The sequence below is a fragment of the Bos javanicus genome, chromosome 20 (genome assembly GCF_032452875.1).
Source record: "Bos javanicus breed banteng chromosome 20, ARS-OSU_banteng_1.0, whole genome shotgun sequence".
NCBI classification, from domain to species: Eukaryota; Metazoa; Chordata; class Mammalia; order Artiodactyla; family Bovidae; genus Bos; species Bos javanicus.
Genome location: NC_083887.1, coordinates 14,248,704 through 14,265,856, shown reverse-complemented (window position 1 = coordinate 14,265,856; position 17,153 = coordinate 14,248,704). Strand labels below are relative to the sequence as shown.

The 17,153-nt window shown below is 44.3% G+C and overlaps 1 protein-coding gene across 3 annotated transcripts in view; it reads right to left on the bottom strand.

The window, feature by feature from the left end:
* The window catches only part of ADAMTS6 (ADAM metallopeptidase with thrombospondin type 1 motif 6), a 430,884-nt gene that overhangs the window by 128,388 nt on the left and 285,343 nt on the right, over positions 1 to 17,153 (bottom strand). For all 3 annotated transcript variants that reach the window (XR_009731737.1, XR_009731739.1, XR_009731738.1), the window contains exons 27-29: positions 8,438 to 8,626; positions 7,388 to 7,695; positions 2,722 to 5,749 (exon numbers count right to left, since the gene is read on the bottom strand). The gene's annotated coding sequence lies outside the window, so the exon portion shown is untranslated. The remainder of the gene's footprint in view (positions 1 to 2,721; positions 5,750 to 7,387; positions 7,696 to 8,437; positions 8,627 to 17,153) is intronic.

Sequence of the window (17,153 nt, the reverse complement as noted above, 5' to 3'; positions counted from 1 at the left end):
TGGTAAGTTTTATCTGACCCTGCTTCCTAGAGAAGTTGGTACCAGGAGTAGTCTGGGAGCACAGATGGTAAGATTGGGTTTTAGAGCTGGACCATTTATAGCCTGTTTGGTGGTAGGTAGAGCACAGATATCCCCCAGCACAAGGTGGAGGTCCAACTGTTAGAGCTCCATTGGTGAATTATTATAGTAGTAGAAAGAAATTACATGAACTGGGGCAAAGTGTCAGGCTTTTGAGGTATATGAGGCAAACAGTAAGTGTAAAGTCAGTGAAACTGAATGGGTATTGCTAAGCCCTACATCACTAAGAAAAGATAATAAAAGGCTGAAAGCAAAAAACAGGCAATAGCAAGTGAAGTAAGAAAGCAAAGGGCCTCCCAGGTGTCACACAAAAAAGGCTCCCAGATCCTTCAGGATGGCAGAGAAAACTTAGGACCGGGTTTTAATCAGAAGAATAGACAAACTCCAAAGAAGGTTGAGCTCCCAGCTGTGGCAGGTATGCTATGCCTGGTTGGAAAAGAATACAGCCCTGAATTAGTTATTGTAAACAAACTCATTTCCTTTTACATGGCTTATCACATTAATAGATCTGGGAAGACAATGCAGACATATACATACACAAAGTGTCCGTTCTTGTGCACTGAGTGGAAAAATATGGTGGATGTCATTCATTCAGTCAACAATTAAGTTACACAGTGCCAGGCACTGGGCTAATTGAGATACAAGACAAATTAGTCATGGTAGAAAGGAAATAAGAATAGAATCCAAAAATGCCATTTGGTGAATCGATTTCTATCTACAGGGAGGTTTTTAGTGGCATGCCACAAATCTCAGGCATTGTCCATATCTTATGTAATATTATTTATTAGCCATGATTTTGATAAACAATAATAGGAGACCTATTTGTCACATTTTATTTTGGCACAAAACTAAGTAGGTTAGCAAGTACAAAGATGGCAGGATCAAGATACAACCAAGACTGGAAGCATCGAGCAGAAATGCTCAATATAGACAAATATAAATTTTATGTTAAGAATAAGTACAGGTTGGGGGTGACGCAGCTTGATACCAGCTCATGAGGAAGAAAGTTGGCTTTGAGTGCAACAAGAAAGTGGGCTCTGAGAAAAGAACTGGATTGTCTGGAGCACAGAATGTGATCCACAGAGCACCTGGAATACCGTATCCAGTTCTGGGCACCACATTTTAAAAACACTGATCCACTGAAGTTGGTTCAGTGGGTGGTAGTTAGGACATGAAAGGTCTGGAAATCATACCATATGAAGAGAGACTGATGGAACAGAAACCGAGAAGACTGAATGGAAACACAGTGGTTATCCTCAAATATGTGGAGGCATTTAGGTAGAAAAAAAGAATGTCTTGTATTTTGTTCCAAACAACAGAAATAGAATTCCGTTCTCCTTCAGACCTGTCCCATAGACAGGCTAGCATTGTCCAGAACAACTTATAAGGCAGAATGTAGGACTAGGAGATCGGGTTTAATCTCCTCTGAAGATTCCTGTGCTTCCTTGGTGGTGCTAGTGGTAAAGAATCTGCCTGCCAAAACAGGAGATGCAAGAAACATAGATTCCATCCTTGGGTTGGGAAGATATCCTGGAGAAGGAATGGCAACCTACTCCAGTATTCTTGCCTGGAAAATTCCACGGAAAGAGGAGGCTGGCATGCTACAGTCTATGGGATCGCAAAGAGTTGGACACAACTGAGTGTGCACACACACACAAAGATTCTTTAGACTCTAACATTCTGTGTTCCCATCTGCCAAAAGTGAAAGTCACTCAGTCATGTCTGACTCTTTGTGACCATGGACTACAGAGTCCATGGAATTCTCCAGGCCAGAATACTGGAATGGGTAGCCTTTCCCTTCTCCAGGGGATCTTCCCAACACAGGGATCAAATCCAGGTCTCCCACATTGCAGGCGGATTCTTTACCAGCTGAGCCACAAGGGAAGCCCAAGAATACTGGAGTGGGTAGCCATCTCCAGGGGATCTTCCTGACTCAGGAATTGAACCAGGGTCTCCTGCATTGCAGGCGGATTCTTTACCAACTGAGCTATCAGGGAAGCTCTTCAAGTGTACTGGAGTGGGTTGCCATGCCCTCCTCCAGGGGATCTTCCCATCCCAGGGATCAAACCCAGGTCTCCCGCATTGCAGGCAGATGCTTTACTGTCTGAGACACCAGGGAAGCCCCATCTGTCAAAATCTGCTCTCAAATACTTCATTCAGACTCAGGCACACATGATGGAAGACAGACTTATAGCCTCCCCATTACCTCCTGGTATCTGGACTTTAACAGAGTTAGAGACACATCAAAGGGTTAATTTGCTTGCTCGTGGTGAGGCCGTTCTAGCTGAGGATCGCAGTGAACACTAAAGGGTATGCAGCCCTTTCCACTGCCTAGAATTCGCAGGGATGGGACAGTGTTCCCCCAGGAAGCTCACAGCACTTCGCTTTCCTGGCACAAGGAAAAATTCCGCAAGAATAATGTATTTGTTGTTAAATCTGCTCTTCCAGCAGAGCTGTCATTGCTTCCCAGGGAACATCTTTACATCACAAAAGCATCGGTCTCCTTTTAAATGAAAGAATGAATGAACAAAAATGCCAATGCTTTCATTTCCTTTCATCAAAAGCCATGCTTACAGTAATAAAAGACAAACCGGGGTAACTGAGAATACATGAAAGCAGGAGGAAGTACCTAGTAAAGCTTACATTATAAAAGCTCCTTTGGCTGAAAGATTTGCCGGTCTGGATACGAAATTGGCATTTCAGAGCCATATAATTTATGTAAACGGTAGCCACAGAGATATTTTATCTTGGTCATGTGCATAATCTGAAAAGAAAAAGAAAAAAAACTGGACATCATCCGGGAGGACAACTTCCCGCTGGAGCTTTCTGGATGATTTATCAAGAGACTGTGCATGAGGTCACCTCTTTAGGTGGCAGACGCTTTGGAGATAATTGTTATGACCACGATTGGAGACCCTCCCGAGTCTGGGCGCAGGACCCCTCCCCAGCCTCTCTGGGCCGGCTGCCTCCTCCGTAACCATGGCTGACAGCTGTCTGCACACAGTCCTGCAGTACCCAGCCCGACTGGGAGTTATTAGCCCATCTTGACGGGGCTCTTTCCCAAACAAAGACTCACTGGCAGTGAGTTTCTGCAGAGACAAGCTGTGCATGCTCCTGGTGCGCTGGTGTGCAGCTCCCCTAGAAGGGTGGGGAGCCCAGCCTGGGTTTAGAGCAGCACTCCAGAACAAATGTGTGGTTTTGGAGGATGTGAGGATTGGAGGGTGTTCTTTACTCAGTGTAATTCCACACAGGAGTGAGGAAACAGTAGATGAAGTGAAGGGGTTGGTAAAGATGTAGAATAAATAAAAATGAACCCCAAACAGTGAGAAGGCCCAGAGTCAGCCGGGTCCCATTTCTTTGGTCTTGAGTCACATCAGGGAGGTGTAGGCCCTCACAAGGGTTCAGAAGACCTGCTTATGGCCAGTTTTGTTAGGATAGTGCCTTGTGAACAAGCTGGAAAGCAAGACCACTATCAAGCAGAAGCCCAGCACTGGATCTGGATCTGAGAGAACGCTCTGGCAAAGGCTTGAAACTCACGGGGTCCACATCCACAGACACCAAGTATGGCTGTGGACAGGAGTGGGGACCTGTTGCGTAGGCCTGAAAGGTGGTAGCAAAACGACCCTGGGTATTTCTCTGTGACAAATTATTGTTTTTTTCCTTAAGGGAAGACTGGAAGTTTGCAGGCTGTTCTTGGCAATTCTGTAATCCTAGCAAAAGAGTTACCCAAACCATGGATCTGTTTGGAAATCAAGAGATCATGCTTATCAATTCCTTATCTAGGTCTGACAACTCTGCTTCACTCTAAGGAAGGGCTTTCACAGTGCAGTTTCCAGAGAGTATCTGAAAGCAGAGAAACAACAGGAGAGGAGAAAATAATTTGAGAATGATCTGAGACTATCAGAAGCTGATAAGATTCAAGAAACCTAAATCCCTAATGACACTGGGGGCAACTTGTAAATTCATTTAGTGACTCCAAAATGGTCTCTTTCTCAAACAAATTTTTGTTATTGTTGTTTTACATAAACTTCTTCACAGTTAGCAACTTTTTTCTAAAGTACACACTTTTAATTGGTAAAAGCAATCTCTTGCATCATGAGGAATGAGTCATTACAGGACCCAGATGCCCCCTCAGTTTCCTCCACAAACACATAGGTAAGAAAGTGGGTCACAAGAGCCTGCCATCCGTGTCATATTCTTTCTTGTATGTTTCATTCAACATTGTTTTGTACTTATAAGGAATTGTTACACTAATCATCTTTTTGCCAAATTGGCCACAATATAATCCACCTACCACTGACCAACTACAGAAGAAAAATTAAACAAACGTTTTGCTGTTGTTATCCTTTTTTTCCTAGGGGTTGAGCTTCTGAAGCCAGGAGGTCACTTGGATTATGTATACAATTTTGGTAATTGCATTCCTAGATTCTACAAAATGCCACAGCACTCACTGGAGTCCAAAATAGCTGTTGCAAACAATGACAATTACTGCCCAGACATTTTCAAACACAGCAGGTTACTGGCTGAGGCCATGATGGAAACCCTAAAAAATATATAAATATTTTGAAATGCTCTGTAAATCAAATTGATGCCCCAGACACAGAGTGGATTGTCTTGGAGCAGCTGAAATCATTTGGAGGCTGAGAGGCTTTGTGGAAGGGTGTTGGAAAACTTTTGAGCTTGTTAATATTAAGCCCCAAAGTCATAATTAAATGATTTTTAAGTTTTCTTTCTCTCCAAGAACAGGGATCACAGTTCTGTCTGGTCACCTTCACCCTATAAAGGCCTGTACTCTATTAAAAAAAAAATTACAACTTAAATTTCCCCAGTGCTTCAATATGTTCAGATTCCCACATCCAATGGCTGCTATTGGATGGTGATTGGCACCTGTTTATGGAAGGGGGAGCTGAGGCCCCTGTCCAGTGGTGATCTGAGAGGCCATGAGGGTAGGCAGTTGGGGTCAGAGGGGAACGATGATGGCCCCAAGAAATCTTGCTTACACACTCTAACAGTTTCTGCTGCCCTGGGTCAGATTATGGAGGAGTTGTGGTGCCTTCTGTTTGGAGTTGGGTGGGGCTAATTTTGTCAAGACTGATGTCCAGAGGGAAGCTTCCAAGTCTTGTCCAGTCCGGGTAAGGTAAGAAATCTGACACTAATATAGTCTCACAGCAGCAGGACAATCTGCCACAAGGCCCAGTCCCACCCCAGGATATGAAAAAGCCTGCTTCAAAAACTCCAATATGGCAGGCTGCCCTTGGGGAAGTAGGAGGTCAGAACTTAACCCAGTGCACAGCCTTAAGGAGTATCTCTTCTTTCAAGAGGAAGTCTGGACCTTGAGTGAGACTAAGGAGAGTTTCTTTTCCTAATAAATGTGTGTCATGGACAGAATGTTTGTTTTCACCCAAAATGTATACGTCAAAGCCCTAACCCTAGTAAAATGATGTTCGGTAGTGGGGACTTTGAGAGGTAATTAGGTTTAGATGAGGTCATGAGAATGTGGCCTCCACGATATGATTAGTGTGTCATTGTAAGAAGAGAAGGAGACACTGGAGCTCTCTCTCTGCTAATGATCACACAGACGAGAAGGTAGCTGTCCATAAGCCAAGCACAGGGCCCTCAGCAGGAACGGAAGTGATCAGGACCTTGACCTTGGACTTCCCAGCCTCCAGACCTGTGAGAAATAAATATCTATTATTTAAGCCACTCATTCTATGGTATTTCGTTATAGTACCCCAGGCTAAAATAGTATACATGCCAGTATACTGGATTTCCTGGAAGTAAATCCCTACATTCAAGTAAGTCATTTCCTGTAAAAGCTGAAAACTATTAAAAAGAAACAAATATCCACCTATATTCAATTCTTTAAAAAATGTTTGCTTCAGGTCCTGGGTTACAGAAAAAAACAAAACTTCCAAACCCCAGAAAGACATGAACCCTGTCCTCAAGGAACTTACAGGCCAGGAAGAGAGGTAGATATTTTAAAAAATGAGCTGAGTAGTACATTTAAATTGTGCATGAGTATAATATTAATTTATCTCAGCATTTTCCTGTCTTTTTATTTTTTATGTGCCATGGACCATGTGTTATTTTCCACTTGGCAGTGAATAAATCTGTGAAAGACTTTTATCATTATTCAGTGATCAGGAAGCTGGAGGGATCACAGTGCAGAGGACATCTTGACTCTTCACTTCCCCCAATGTCCCCTTGAAGGTGCTTCTAGCCTTTCTGAGGACCTGTCTCGTTGTGGGAACTAACTGCTGCTTGTCAGGCAGCCCTTACAGGTCATGGGCAGGACTCTCTCGGTTGCTTGTAGCATGAACCCAATTGCTACAGTCTGAATGTTTGTGCCCCCAAATTCATATGTTGAAATCCTAATCCCAAAGATGATGGTACTGGAGGGGACTGAGGCCTTTGGGAGGCACTTAGGTCATGAAGGTGGAGCCTCACGAATGAGATTAGTGCTTTTTAAAAAGATTTTGGTTGTGCTGGGTCTTTGTTGCTGTATGGGCTTTTCTCTAGTGTGGTGAGCAGGGGCTGCTCTCTAGTTCCAGTGCCTGGGCTTCTCACTGTGATGGCTTCTTTTGTTGCAGAGCAGGGGATCTAGAGCAGGCAGGCTCAGGAGTTGTGGCACATGGGCTTGGTTGCCCCATGCCATGTGTGGGATCCTCCTGGACCAGGGACTGAACCCAAGCCCTGGTTTCTTAACCACTGGGCCATCAGGGAAGTCCAGGATTAGTGCTCTTAAAAAAGGAATCCCAGAGAGCTCCCTTGCTTCTTGCACACAACAAGAAGTTCTGACTATGAATAAGAAGAGGGTTCTCACCAAAATGCAAAATGCTGACACCTTGATCTTGGACTTCCCAGTCTTCAGAACTCTGAGAAATAAATCTCTGTTGCTTATAAGCCACCCAGCCTGTGGTGTGTTATTACAGCAACTTTAACAAGCAAAGATACCAATAGAAAGGAAGTTCCTGATTCACATATATCAAATAAACAGGTAAGGCCAAGTCACAGGATTCCATGAATGGCCGTGAGGCCAAGCACAGCAGCTGCTATCAGCAGAAGGAGTAGTGAAGCCATACCAGCTGCCTAATACTGGGATGATAGAGCACTTTTGGGGGGATGAAAAATATGTCCCTGTAGTTTCCTCCTTTGGAATAGCCCTAGACAAATCTAATTTCTCTCCAATTTGAAAGTCATCAAAATATTTAAAGACAGGTGTGAAGACTAAGAATTCTTCTCCATGCCAAGTATTCTACAGCCCAAGACCTCATTGCTTAATGCAAAGTCCCCTCATAAGGTGAGTTACCTGTTCATCTTCTAGTTTGTTCATGTCTGTCCCTCTTTGGTCCTCAACACAATCTCCAGCAAGAGGGTTCAGTTCAGTTCAGTTCAGCTCAGTCGTGTCCAACTCTTTGCAACCCCATGGACTGCAGCATGCCAGGCTTCCCTGTCCATCACCAACTCCTGGAGCTTGCTCAAACTCACGTCCATTGAGCCATTCAACCGTCTCCTCCTCTGTCATCCCCTTCTCCTCCCGCCTTCAATCTTTCCCAGCATCAGGGTCTTTTCCAACGAGTCAGTTCTTCACATCAGGTGGCGAGAAGCCCTGTATCACTGGAAAGGAAATGTCTAAGTTTTCTTCCTAGCATTTGTCTAATAATTATATGCATTTGGGAAACATCTTGGAAGTATTTTGAAGTATAGATCCATCTGTCTGTAGTTACCATACATAAAAGAAGACTTCATAAATATTACCTTTCCTGTACTGTCTAAACACCATGAGGTGCCAGAATATACAGACATATTCTGAAAATAAACTACTCAGAGGAGAAGGAAGCCCCCAGCAATCACTTCTCAAGCAACAGATCATTCAATTGTCATGATGATTAGTAAGAGTTATTAGCAATTTTTCCTCATTGTCTTCCTCTCCTTTACTGAAATACAATAGTGGCCTACGCATGACTTAGTCCTATCCTGACTTGTAATTCAAGAACCATTCACTGAGTGGCTGTTATGTGAAGAATACATTTCAACATTTTGTCTAAGTGATGGTTCGAGGAGCTACGGATTTACTGACTATGCATAGAACCCATTGCTTGTAGTAGAATGAAGTCTTGTCTTCTTCAATTGATCAGCAAAGATTCTTGAATTCCTAATGATTACATTGTACAATTATATTATAGAATTACAAGTAATAGAAATGAGCTCAATCTAGTAAAAGTGATAAAAGGAGGGCATGGTATAAGGATTGAGAAGTGTCTCATGAAATAGCAGGAAGGAGCTGCTTTCACAAGGGACTGGGTGGCGATCAGGAACTAAGGCAACTTCTCTCTCCTAGGGCTGTATGGACTCTCACCTCTGTTTATCGCTGTGTGTCTGCTTCTTCTCTGCTCTAGATAGGTCAGCTTTCCAGTATCACCATGTGCACGGCAGAAGATGTCTACTTCACAGAGAAGAAGTTTATACATCTGCAGGTCCAGTCATAGCCAGAGACTGACCACATTCTTAAATTCCAACTCCACATTTTCAGGGAAACTCCATCAGCCTATCCACCCCAAAAGTGAAAGTGAAAGTGAAGTCACTCAGTCGTGTCTGACTCTTTGCGACCCCATGGATTGTAGGTCGTGTCTGACTCTTTGCGACCCCATGGATTGTAGCCTATCCGGCTTCTCTGTCCATGGGATTTTCATGAAAGTGAAGTCACTCAGTCGTGTCCGACTCTTTGCAACCCCATGGATTGTAGCCTATCAGGCTTCTCCGTCCATGGGATTTTCCAGGCAAGAGTGCTGGAGTGGATTGCCATTTCCTTCTCTAGGGGATCTTCCCAACCCAGGAATTGAACTCGGGTTTCCCGCATTGCTTTACCATCTGAGCCACCAGGGAAGCCTATCCACCCCAAGGACCCACCTTATCAGCTCTGGTCAAGGCAGCAGGAACGCGTGTAACAGGTACGGCTCTGATGGATGAGGGGCCCCTTCTCAGAGTGGGTTGAACAGGCACCCCATAATGCATCACATCTAGTCCTCCTTCACAGTCTGCTTTCAACTCACAACTTCCATGAATTTATTTGTTTTCATGTATTCACTGTGGTCATCTAAATCTTTTTATCTCATTAAGTGCTCCATCTCCATTTTTAGTCACAGCTTCTCGGTTCCTTCCTCTAACGAAGAGATAGTCATGCTGATTCTCACAAGTTGTCAAACAATCTTCTGCAGGACTGATTCTTGGGAGCAGGTTTCTAAGCCTTGCCAGAACCTTCAGTATCTTTGCTTGGAGTAGAGTGAATACTAGATTCTAGCAAACATGTCTGGGAACAGGGCACATGCTAGTTGGCAAATATCCAATGGAAGCAACAATCCACAGGAATACTCAAAGATACACTTACACTCTAAGAATTAAGGGGGGAGTGGCAGTCCAAGCCCCTACCTGTGACTAAAATGATGACACAGGATCCCCTTGAGATTTACAAGCCCACTGTGGTGGTAGAACAGTCCTGGGACACCAACAACCTCAAGACCTGGCATCTTACGTGCAAGATGTCCTTGCAGCCTCGTATCAACACATGGGGTAGGGAAGTATACAGGAAACTGAAGCAGCAACATCAGACGGGTGACAGAGGCAGGGGAGGAAGACAGCTCTTCTGCCCCCTCACTAATGCTTCCTCTGCCCCAGTGTCCCCCAGTGCCCTCTAGGTGACCTGTGCCTGGAGGATTCTTCTCAAGGAAGGGCTGTCTGTGCTTCCAATGGGGCAGCAGCTAGTTCCTGAGGCATGGGGCTTGGAGTACAATGCTGTTTTAGTAAGGAACAGATGTAAACAACTGTGATCGGGCCATGGCAACACCATCCAAAGCCCATCTCCCTGGAGGCCTATACCCGTCAACAGCAATCTTATCATCTTGGACAGCTGGTCCACCATGTTCAACACGCCAAGTCTCTACTGACTGGTACCTCCTGGCTTTGCATTTTATTCTTTTTGGTGGTGTCTGGTGAATTTTTCTTTTTAAGAACTAAGCGTCCTGCTTCTTTGGTGAAACTAGTTGGCTTCCATTTCATTTTTCAGGATAACTCAGTGTATTGATTTTTCCCTTTGCTGGTGATCAACTTGGCATCTATGCCTGTGGGGAAGCTGTTTAGTTTTCCTGTTGTTTCCAGTTGGTTCTAGACATTTCAGACTGCCCCAGACTAGTTGAACGGAGGCACTTACAGCCACATGCTCATTATGAAAGGTCTCACCTGGACCAGCCAGGTGTGGAGTCTGTTCTTTGCCAACTGCCTCAGATGGTGATCTGAGGATTGGCAGGCGACTCTGTCCCATCTGTCACCTGTGGGGCCACACAGCAGGGAAGCAGAGGTGTCTGGTGTCCATCTGCTTCCCTCCAGCAGAGGACCCAGCCTGGGTCATGCTCACTCCTGCCCCTTTGGGGAAAGGTCTCCATTTCACATCACCAACCGTTGCCAACTTGGATTCAAAGCCAAACTATGTTGGGCTGTAGAACCTTTTGGATATTTGACATTGTATCAGGAATACTCCTGAGAAGGAGGCAAGAGGTCTCAAAAATGCCTCTTTTGGCTGGGAGGCAGGAAACTGACTCTGGGGCTATTTGTACGATACAGCCATGGAAAAGCTGACTCACATCTCCATAACTCCACTTCTCCTTCTCAAAAATGGGGACGATTCTGTCCCTTGAGGCTTCCTGAGGCCTCTGGGCAGGGGCAGGAGCTGTGTTCAGAAGTACCTGAGCCCTGTGGCAGAAACGCTCCCCGCTTATAAACAGGCAGGATCATCTATCATTTTGTAACTACTTCTCAAACAGGCTAGACTTTGACTTCTGGCGGAATCCCATTTCTCTCCTCTTGGACTGAGAGCGTGAACTCTTCAGGGAGCCAGTTTGTCCCCCACGAAAGACCTCTGGCTCATCAAATGATATTTATTGACCAGTCTCATGCACAGGGCCCACCACTGGCAACTTAGACAGCGAACTTTCTGAGCACAGACTGTTTCTAACTCTGTGTTCAGGACAGTAACTAGAAATTAGCAGCAATCAAGACTCAGTTGAGATCATCATCTTGGGCTATTTTCTGTCTGGCAAGTGTGTGCATCCAGGCTTCTGCCACAAACCTTCTTAGCTAAAAACCCTCTCTGTCTGCCCTGCAGCCCAGGGGATAGAAGCCCACACTTTGTGGGCAGGAGCTGCTCTCATAACTGTACCTATTTTGGGCAGACACTGAGGGAACAGGCAAGAATTCCTGTAGCGTTAGATCGGTAAAGAAAAGATCTGCCTTGGATTTAACAGCTTATACATCTCAAATAGGAGAGAAATTCTGAATATTGGAAAAAAGACGAAAACCCAGAACCATGAGGGTATATTTATATGAGCTGAGGAAGGAAGTTGAGGAATGGGGCTATGATGAGGAGCATTCCCTTCACTCCAGGTCTGGACATCCCTGTCTGTCTGAAGCAATGGCCTTTCCTTTCTGATGCTCTGGCAAGAGTGCCAAGATTTTCCCATGAGCTCATAAGGATGGGCTGTTTTCATTTCTCTAGATAAATTTGGAGAAAGATTTCACAACGGAATCTCAGAATAGTCATCTTCAGCTGGACCTGGCTCACAAGATTGGGCAGCCAGGCATGTGGCAGAAAAAGAACATTCTATCTGGGGCACTGTTTTCAGGAAGCATGCCCCTAGGGGGATGGGAGGAAGAGTGTTATGGAGAGAAGAGAAGGCACAGGAAGGGGGTCATGTGTCAACGTTTTCTCCTTATATCTTAGTGGGGATGTGTGCTTCCAATGTACTCAGATGAACATTCAGAATAGAAACCACCTAAGTGGTGCTGTTTCGGACAAGTCAGTCTCATGGCAGAAAGTAAAAAGAAAGAGCCAACCACAAATGGCCAGGACACAGAGTATGTCACATTTGCTCACATGCCATTGACTAAACACAGAAAGTCGTATGGCCAAGCCCAAAGTCAACAGGACAGGGAATAGACTTTATTCTGCAGCAGGGGCCACCTCAAGTCACAGGGCAAAGGGCAAGGATGAGAAAGTAAAGGAGCAGCTGGGAAGAACAATATATCCCACCACAGCCCTATAACATGACCCACTTATGTAGCTAGTATATCCCCATCCTGTGGGCTTGAGGGTCTTTTCCCAAAATCTCCACAGTGCTTTCAGTTCAGGTCAATCACTCAGTTATGTCTGACTCTTTGAGACCCCATGGACTGCAGCACACGAGGCTTACCTGTCCATCACTAACTCCCAGACCTTACTCAAACTCATGTCCATTGAGTCGGTGATGCCATCCAACCATCTCATTCTCTGTTGTCCCCTTCTCCTCCTGCCTTCAATCTTTCCCAGCATCAGGGTCTTTTCCAATGAGTCAGTTCTTCGTATCAGGTGACCAAAGTATTGGAGCTTCAGCTTCAGCATCAGTCCTTCCAATCAATAGTCAGGACTGATTTCCTTTAGGATGGACTGAGTGGATCTCCTTGCAGTCCAAAGGACTCTCAAGAGTCTTCTCCAACACCACAGTTCAAAAGCATCTTTGGCTTTTGAAAGTCAAAATTCTTTGGCGCTTAGCTTTCTTCATGGTCCAACTCTCACATCCATACATGACTACTGGAAAAACCATAGCTTTGACTAGATGGACCTTTGTCAGAAAAGTGATGTCTCTGTTTTTTAATATGCTGTCTAGGTTGGTCATAGCTTTTCTTCCAAGGAGCAAGTGTCTTTTAATTTCATGGCTGCAGTCACCATCTGCAGTGATTTTGGAGCCCAAGAAAATAAAGTGTCACTGTTTCCATTGTGTTCCCATCTATTTGCCATAAAGTGATGGGACCATTTTTGAATGTTGAGTTTTAAGCCAACTTTCTTCCTCTTTCACTTTCATCAAGAGGCCCTTTAGTTCCTCTTCACTTTCAGTTCAGTTCAGTCGCTCAGTCGTGTCTGACTCTTTGCGACCCCATGAATCCCAGCACGCCAGGCCTCCCTGTCCATCACCAACTCCCGGAGTTCACTCAGACTCATGTCCATCGAGTCAGTGATGACATCCAGCCATCTCATCCTCTGTCGTCCCCTTCTCCTCCTGCCCCCAATCCCTCCCAGCATCAGAGTCTTTTCCAATGAGTCAATCTTCGCATGAGGTGGCCAAAGTACTGGAGTTTCAGCTTTAGCATCATTCCTTCCAAAGAAATCCCAGGGCTGATCTCCTTCAGAATGGACTGGTTGGATCTCCTTGCAGTTCAAGGGACTCTCAATAGTCTTCTCCAACACCACAGTTCAAAAGCATCAATTTTTCAGCACTCAGCCTTCTTCACAGTCCAACTCTCACATCCATACATGACCACTGGAAAAACCATAGCCTTGAGTAGACGGACCTTTGTTGGCAAAGTAATGTCTCTGCTTTTCAATATGCTATCTAGGTTGGTCATAACTTTCCTTCCAAGGAGTAAGCGTCTTAATTTCATGGCTGCAGTCACCATCTGCAGTGATTTTAGAGCCCCCCAAAATAAAGTCTGACACTGTTTCCACTGTTTCCCCATCTATTTCCCATGAAGTGATGGGACCGGATGCCATGATCTTCATTTTCTGAATGTTGAGCTTTAAGCCAACTTTTTCACTCTCCACTTTCACTTTCATCAAGAGGCTTTTTAGTTCCTCTTCACTTTCTGCCATAAGGGTGGTGTCACCTGCATATCTGAGGTTATTGATATTTCTCCGAGCAATCTTGATTCCAGCTTGTGCTTCTTCCAGCCCAGCGTTTCTCATGATGTACTCAGCATATAAGTTAAATAAGCAGGGTGACAGAGACAGCAAATCCTCATAGACTTTCTTTTTAAAATTGTGATTCAATATACACAACATAAAATTTACAATTGTCTTTTTAATGGAAGGTAATCCCCTGGTGGCTCAGACAGTAAAGAATCAGCCTGCAATGCAGGAGACTGGGATTTGATCCCTGGCTCGGGAAGATCCCCTTGAAAAGGGAATGGCAACCAATCCTGTATTCTTGCCTGGGAAATCCCATGGACAGAGGAACCTGGTGGGCTATAGTCCATGGGGTCGCTCAGAGCACAATGAGCAACTGACACTTTTTTTAATGAACACAATTCCTTAGCATAAGCACATGTACATCGTGTACTGCCATCACCATCATCCATCTCCAGAACTTTTTCATTTTCTTCAACAAGAATTCAAATGAAATATAACTCTTCCCTCCCCTCCCCACAGTCCCTGGCAACCACTGTTCTACTTTCTGTCTCTATGAGGTTGACTCCTCTAGGTACCTTCATACAGTATGTGTTTTTTTGTGACTGCCTTGTTTTCTTTACCATAATGTCCCCAAGTCTCATCCATATTGTAGCAGGCATCACAATTTCCTTCCTTTTTAAGGCTGATAATATTCCATTGTATATATCACATTTTGTTTATCTGTCAATGGACACTTGGGTTGTTTCCAGCTTTTGACTGCTGTGAATAATGCCACCACAAACATGGCTGTACAAATGTCTCGAGTCTCTGCTTTCAGTCTTTTTGGTTATCTACCCAGATGTGAAACTGCTGGAAAATATGGTAATTCTAGGTTGAATTTTTTGAGGAATGTCCATAGACTGCGGCCGTCCTTATCTCTGAAGTTTGTGGTAAGCAGAAATTTCTGCTGTTGACGGCTTAGGTCTGTTTTTCCTAGAGCCACTGATTCAGTCCCTCAAACTGGTTCTTCCCATGTCGGAGAATATCAGTAAGAATTTTTAGGATTTTGTTGACTCACCTTCTTTTCTGAGTACCAGTTATGATGGGTAGGTTCAAAGGTAGGAGTTGCATGGAACTGTGTGGATTGCACAAGACTTCCCTTCAACCACTGTTTTTCAATACAGACAGCAGAAAATTATTCCGCCTCTATTGTTGGCTTGTTGTTGGTGATGTTTTTAGTCTTTTAAAAAACTCTCTTGTTTATTTTATTGGATTGAGGGAAGACAGATTCTATATTATGACTTTATTCTGTCATTTAATCCTGGAAATCTATTTTTTTAGTTTTTGCTAAAATTGCAATTTCTCTTTTATACAATTTCAGTACATGTCTCAAAAAAGATTGGAGCTCCAAGCTAAGATGCTGTTTTAAAATTATCTGTGGGTTATCACATTTTCCATAGCTTGTCAAGAGAGTAAAACGTTCATTTTAATTACACTAACAACTCTCACTAGGAGCTGTTACAATTTCCTTTATGTAGCAGAGGAAGACCAGTTCTGTGGGTCTGAATATTTTTGCTTTCATGAATAATTCAATAAGGCAGTTAACAAAGATGAGTAGTTGTTCACAGTCAATTGGGGGTGAAATGATGGGAGATGATTCAAGCTTTTCTCAGCAGAGCTATGATATCATTTGGCCAGGTTTCTCCAGGCTCCCTTGAAATGCAGGAAGATTTTGAGCATTATTTACTTAAATCTCTGCTCTCAGCTTGGATGAAACTAAGGAAAGCATTTCTTAGACTGTGGATATATGCTCAGCAGGTGCTACAGGCCTCAGCATGGGAAGCTCTAAGTGAAGAGCTCCCAAACACCAGGCTTCTGCCCCCGAGGAGGCTTTCAGATATGTGATATTGTCCCTAGTCCCCTACAAACAGTGGATCCTAGGCACCAGTAGCAGAGACACTGCGGATTTCATCTCGGCCTTTTTGGAGCTGGAACATAGAGTGAGGCTTAGTACCAGCCTCTGTGTTCTCAGGGTCCATGTGCTACAGCTTCTGGGAGCACTCTGTCTCCATGACAGTGCCCTCTGCGAGCAGTTGACTCTTCTGCATGCACCCCTGGAACTGCGATGGCCATCCTGCACATGAGGGAAGCCACAGGCATGTGGAGACAGGCAGAGGGACCTCCAGGGTTCCTCCAGGACCCCTGTGGAACAATGGGCTTCCGTCTGGAACTGGAACTGCACTGCCCTTAGTGTTCCAGTCACTTGTTTAGTGTTGTAAGTGGTAGGGGTGGTTGAGTCACTAAGTCGTGCCTGACTCTTGAGACCCCATGGACTGCTAGGCTCCTCTTCCATATGATCTCCCAGGCAAGAATACTAGAGTGGGTTGTCATTTCCTTCTCCAGGGGATCTTCCTGACCCAGGGATCAAACCCAAGTCTCCTGCATTGCAGGCAGATTCTTTACCAACTGAGCCACCAGGGAAGCCCTTAGTGTTGTTCGTGTGTTGTGTTTAGTCGCTCAATTGTGTCCGACTCTTTGTGACCCCATGGACTGCAGTCCACCAGGCTCCTCCATCCATGGGGATTCTCCAGGCAAGAATATAGGACTGGGTTGTCATTTCCTACTCCAGGGGATCTTCCCAATCCAAGGATTGAACCCAGGTTTCCTGTATTGCAGGCAGATTCTTTACTGTTTGAGCCACCAGAGAAATCCAGCTATTAGTGTTGTATACATGCAGTTAAAAGCCTTCTTAGTTGAAAAGGAGGTTAAACGGAAAAATAAGAATAAGATAGTTAACTTCCATGTTTTTAGTGTTCAAATGTACTCTCTCTTAGAAAGGATAGATTTTAGAAAAATGTCTTTGCTTGGCAGAGCAAAAAGTTAGCCACTCTACATCTGTCTTCAAAGTAGTTTGAAATTTTAGTGGTCCATGAAATCTGAAAGTCTGGGAACCACTGCTCCAACTTGAGAAAAACTCATTTTTGGACAAAGACTCAGAATTGGGTTTTAGCCCAGTTGCTTTCCTCTCTGGCTACTCCTTACATGAAAGACTTGTGATTCCAAGTCCTGCTTTTCACTTGGTTTCCTGCTTATAAAGATGAAAAAGGATAGGAAAGACTAATTCACTAAGCTTTCTTTTTTTTGACTGAGATATCAATAAGCCATTGCTCACTCCTTCTTCCTCTCTCTAAACATACACACACACACACACACACACACACATGCATGTGAACACACATATACATGTATACACATGCAATACATGCCCACACATTCTGTGGGGATGAACATTCTTCCCGTTTACCCATCACCTATATTTACCAATTATTAACATTTGCTATATTTGTTTGTTGTTCTCTCTCTACACCTGCCCCATTTTAAAAAA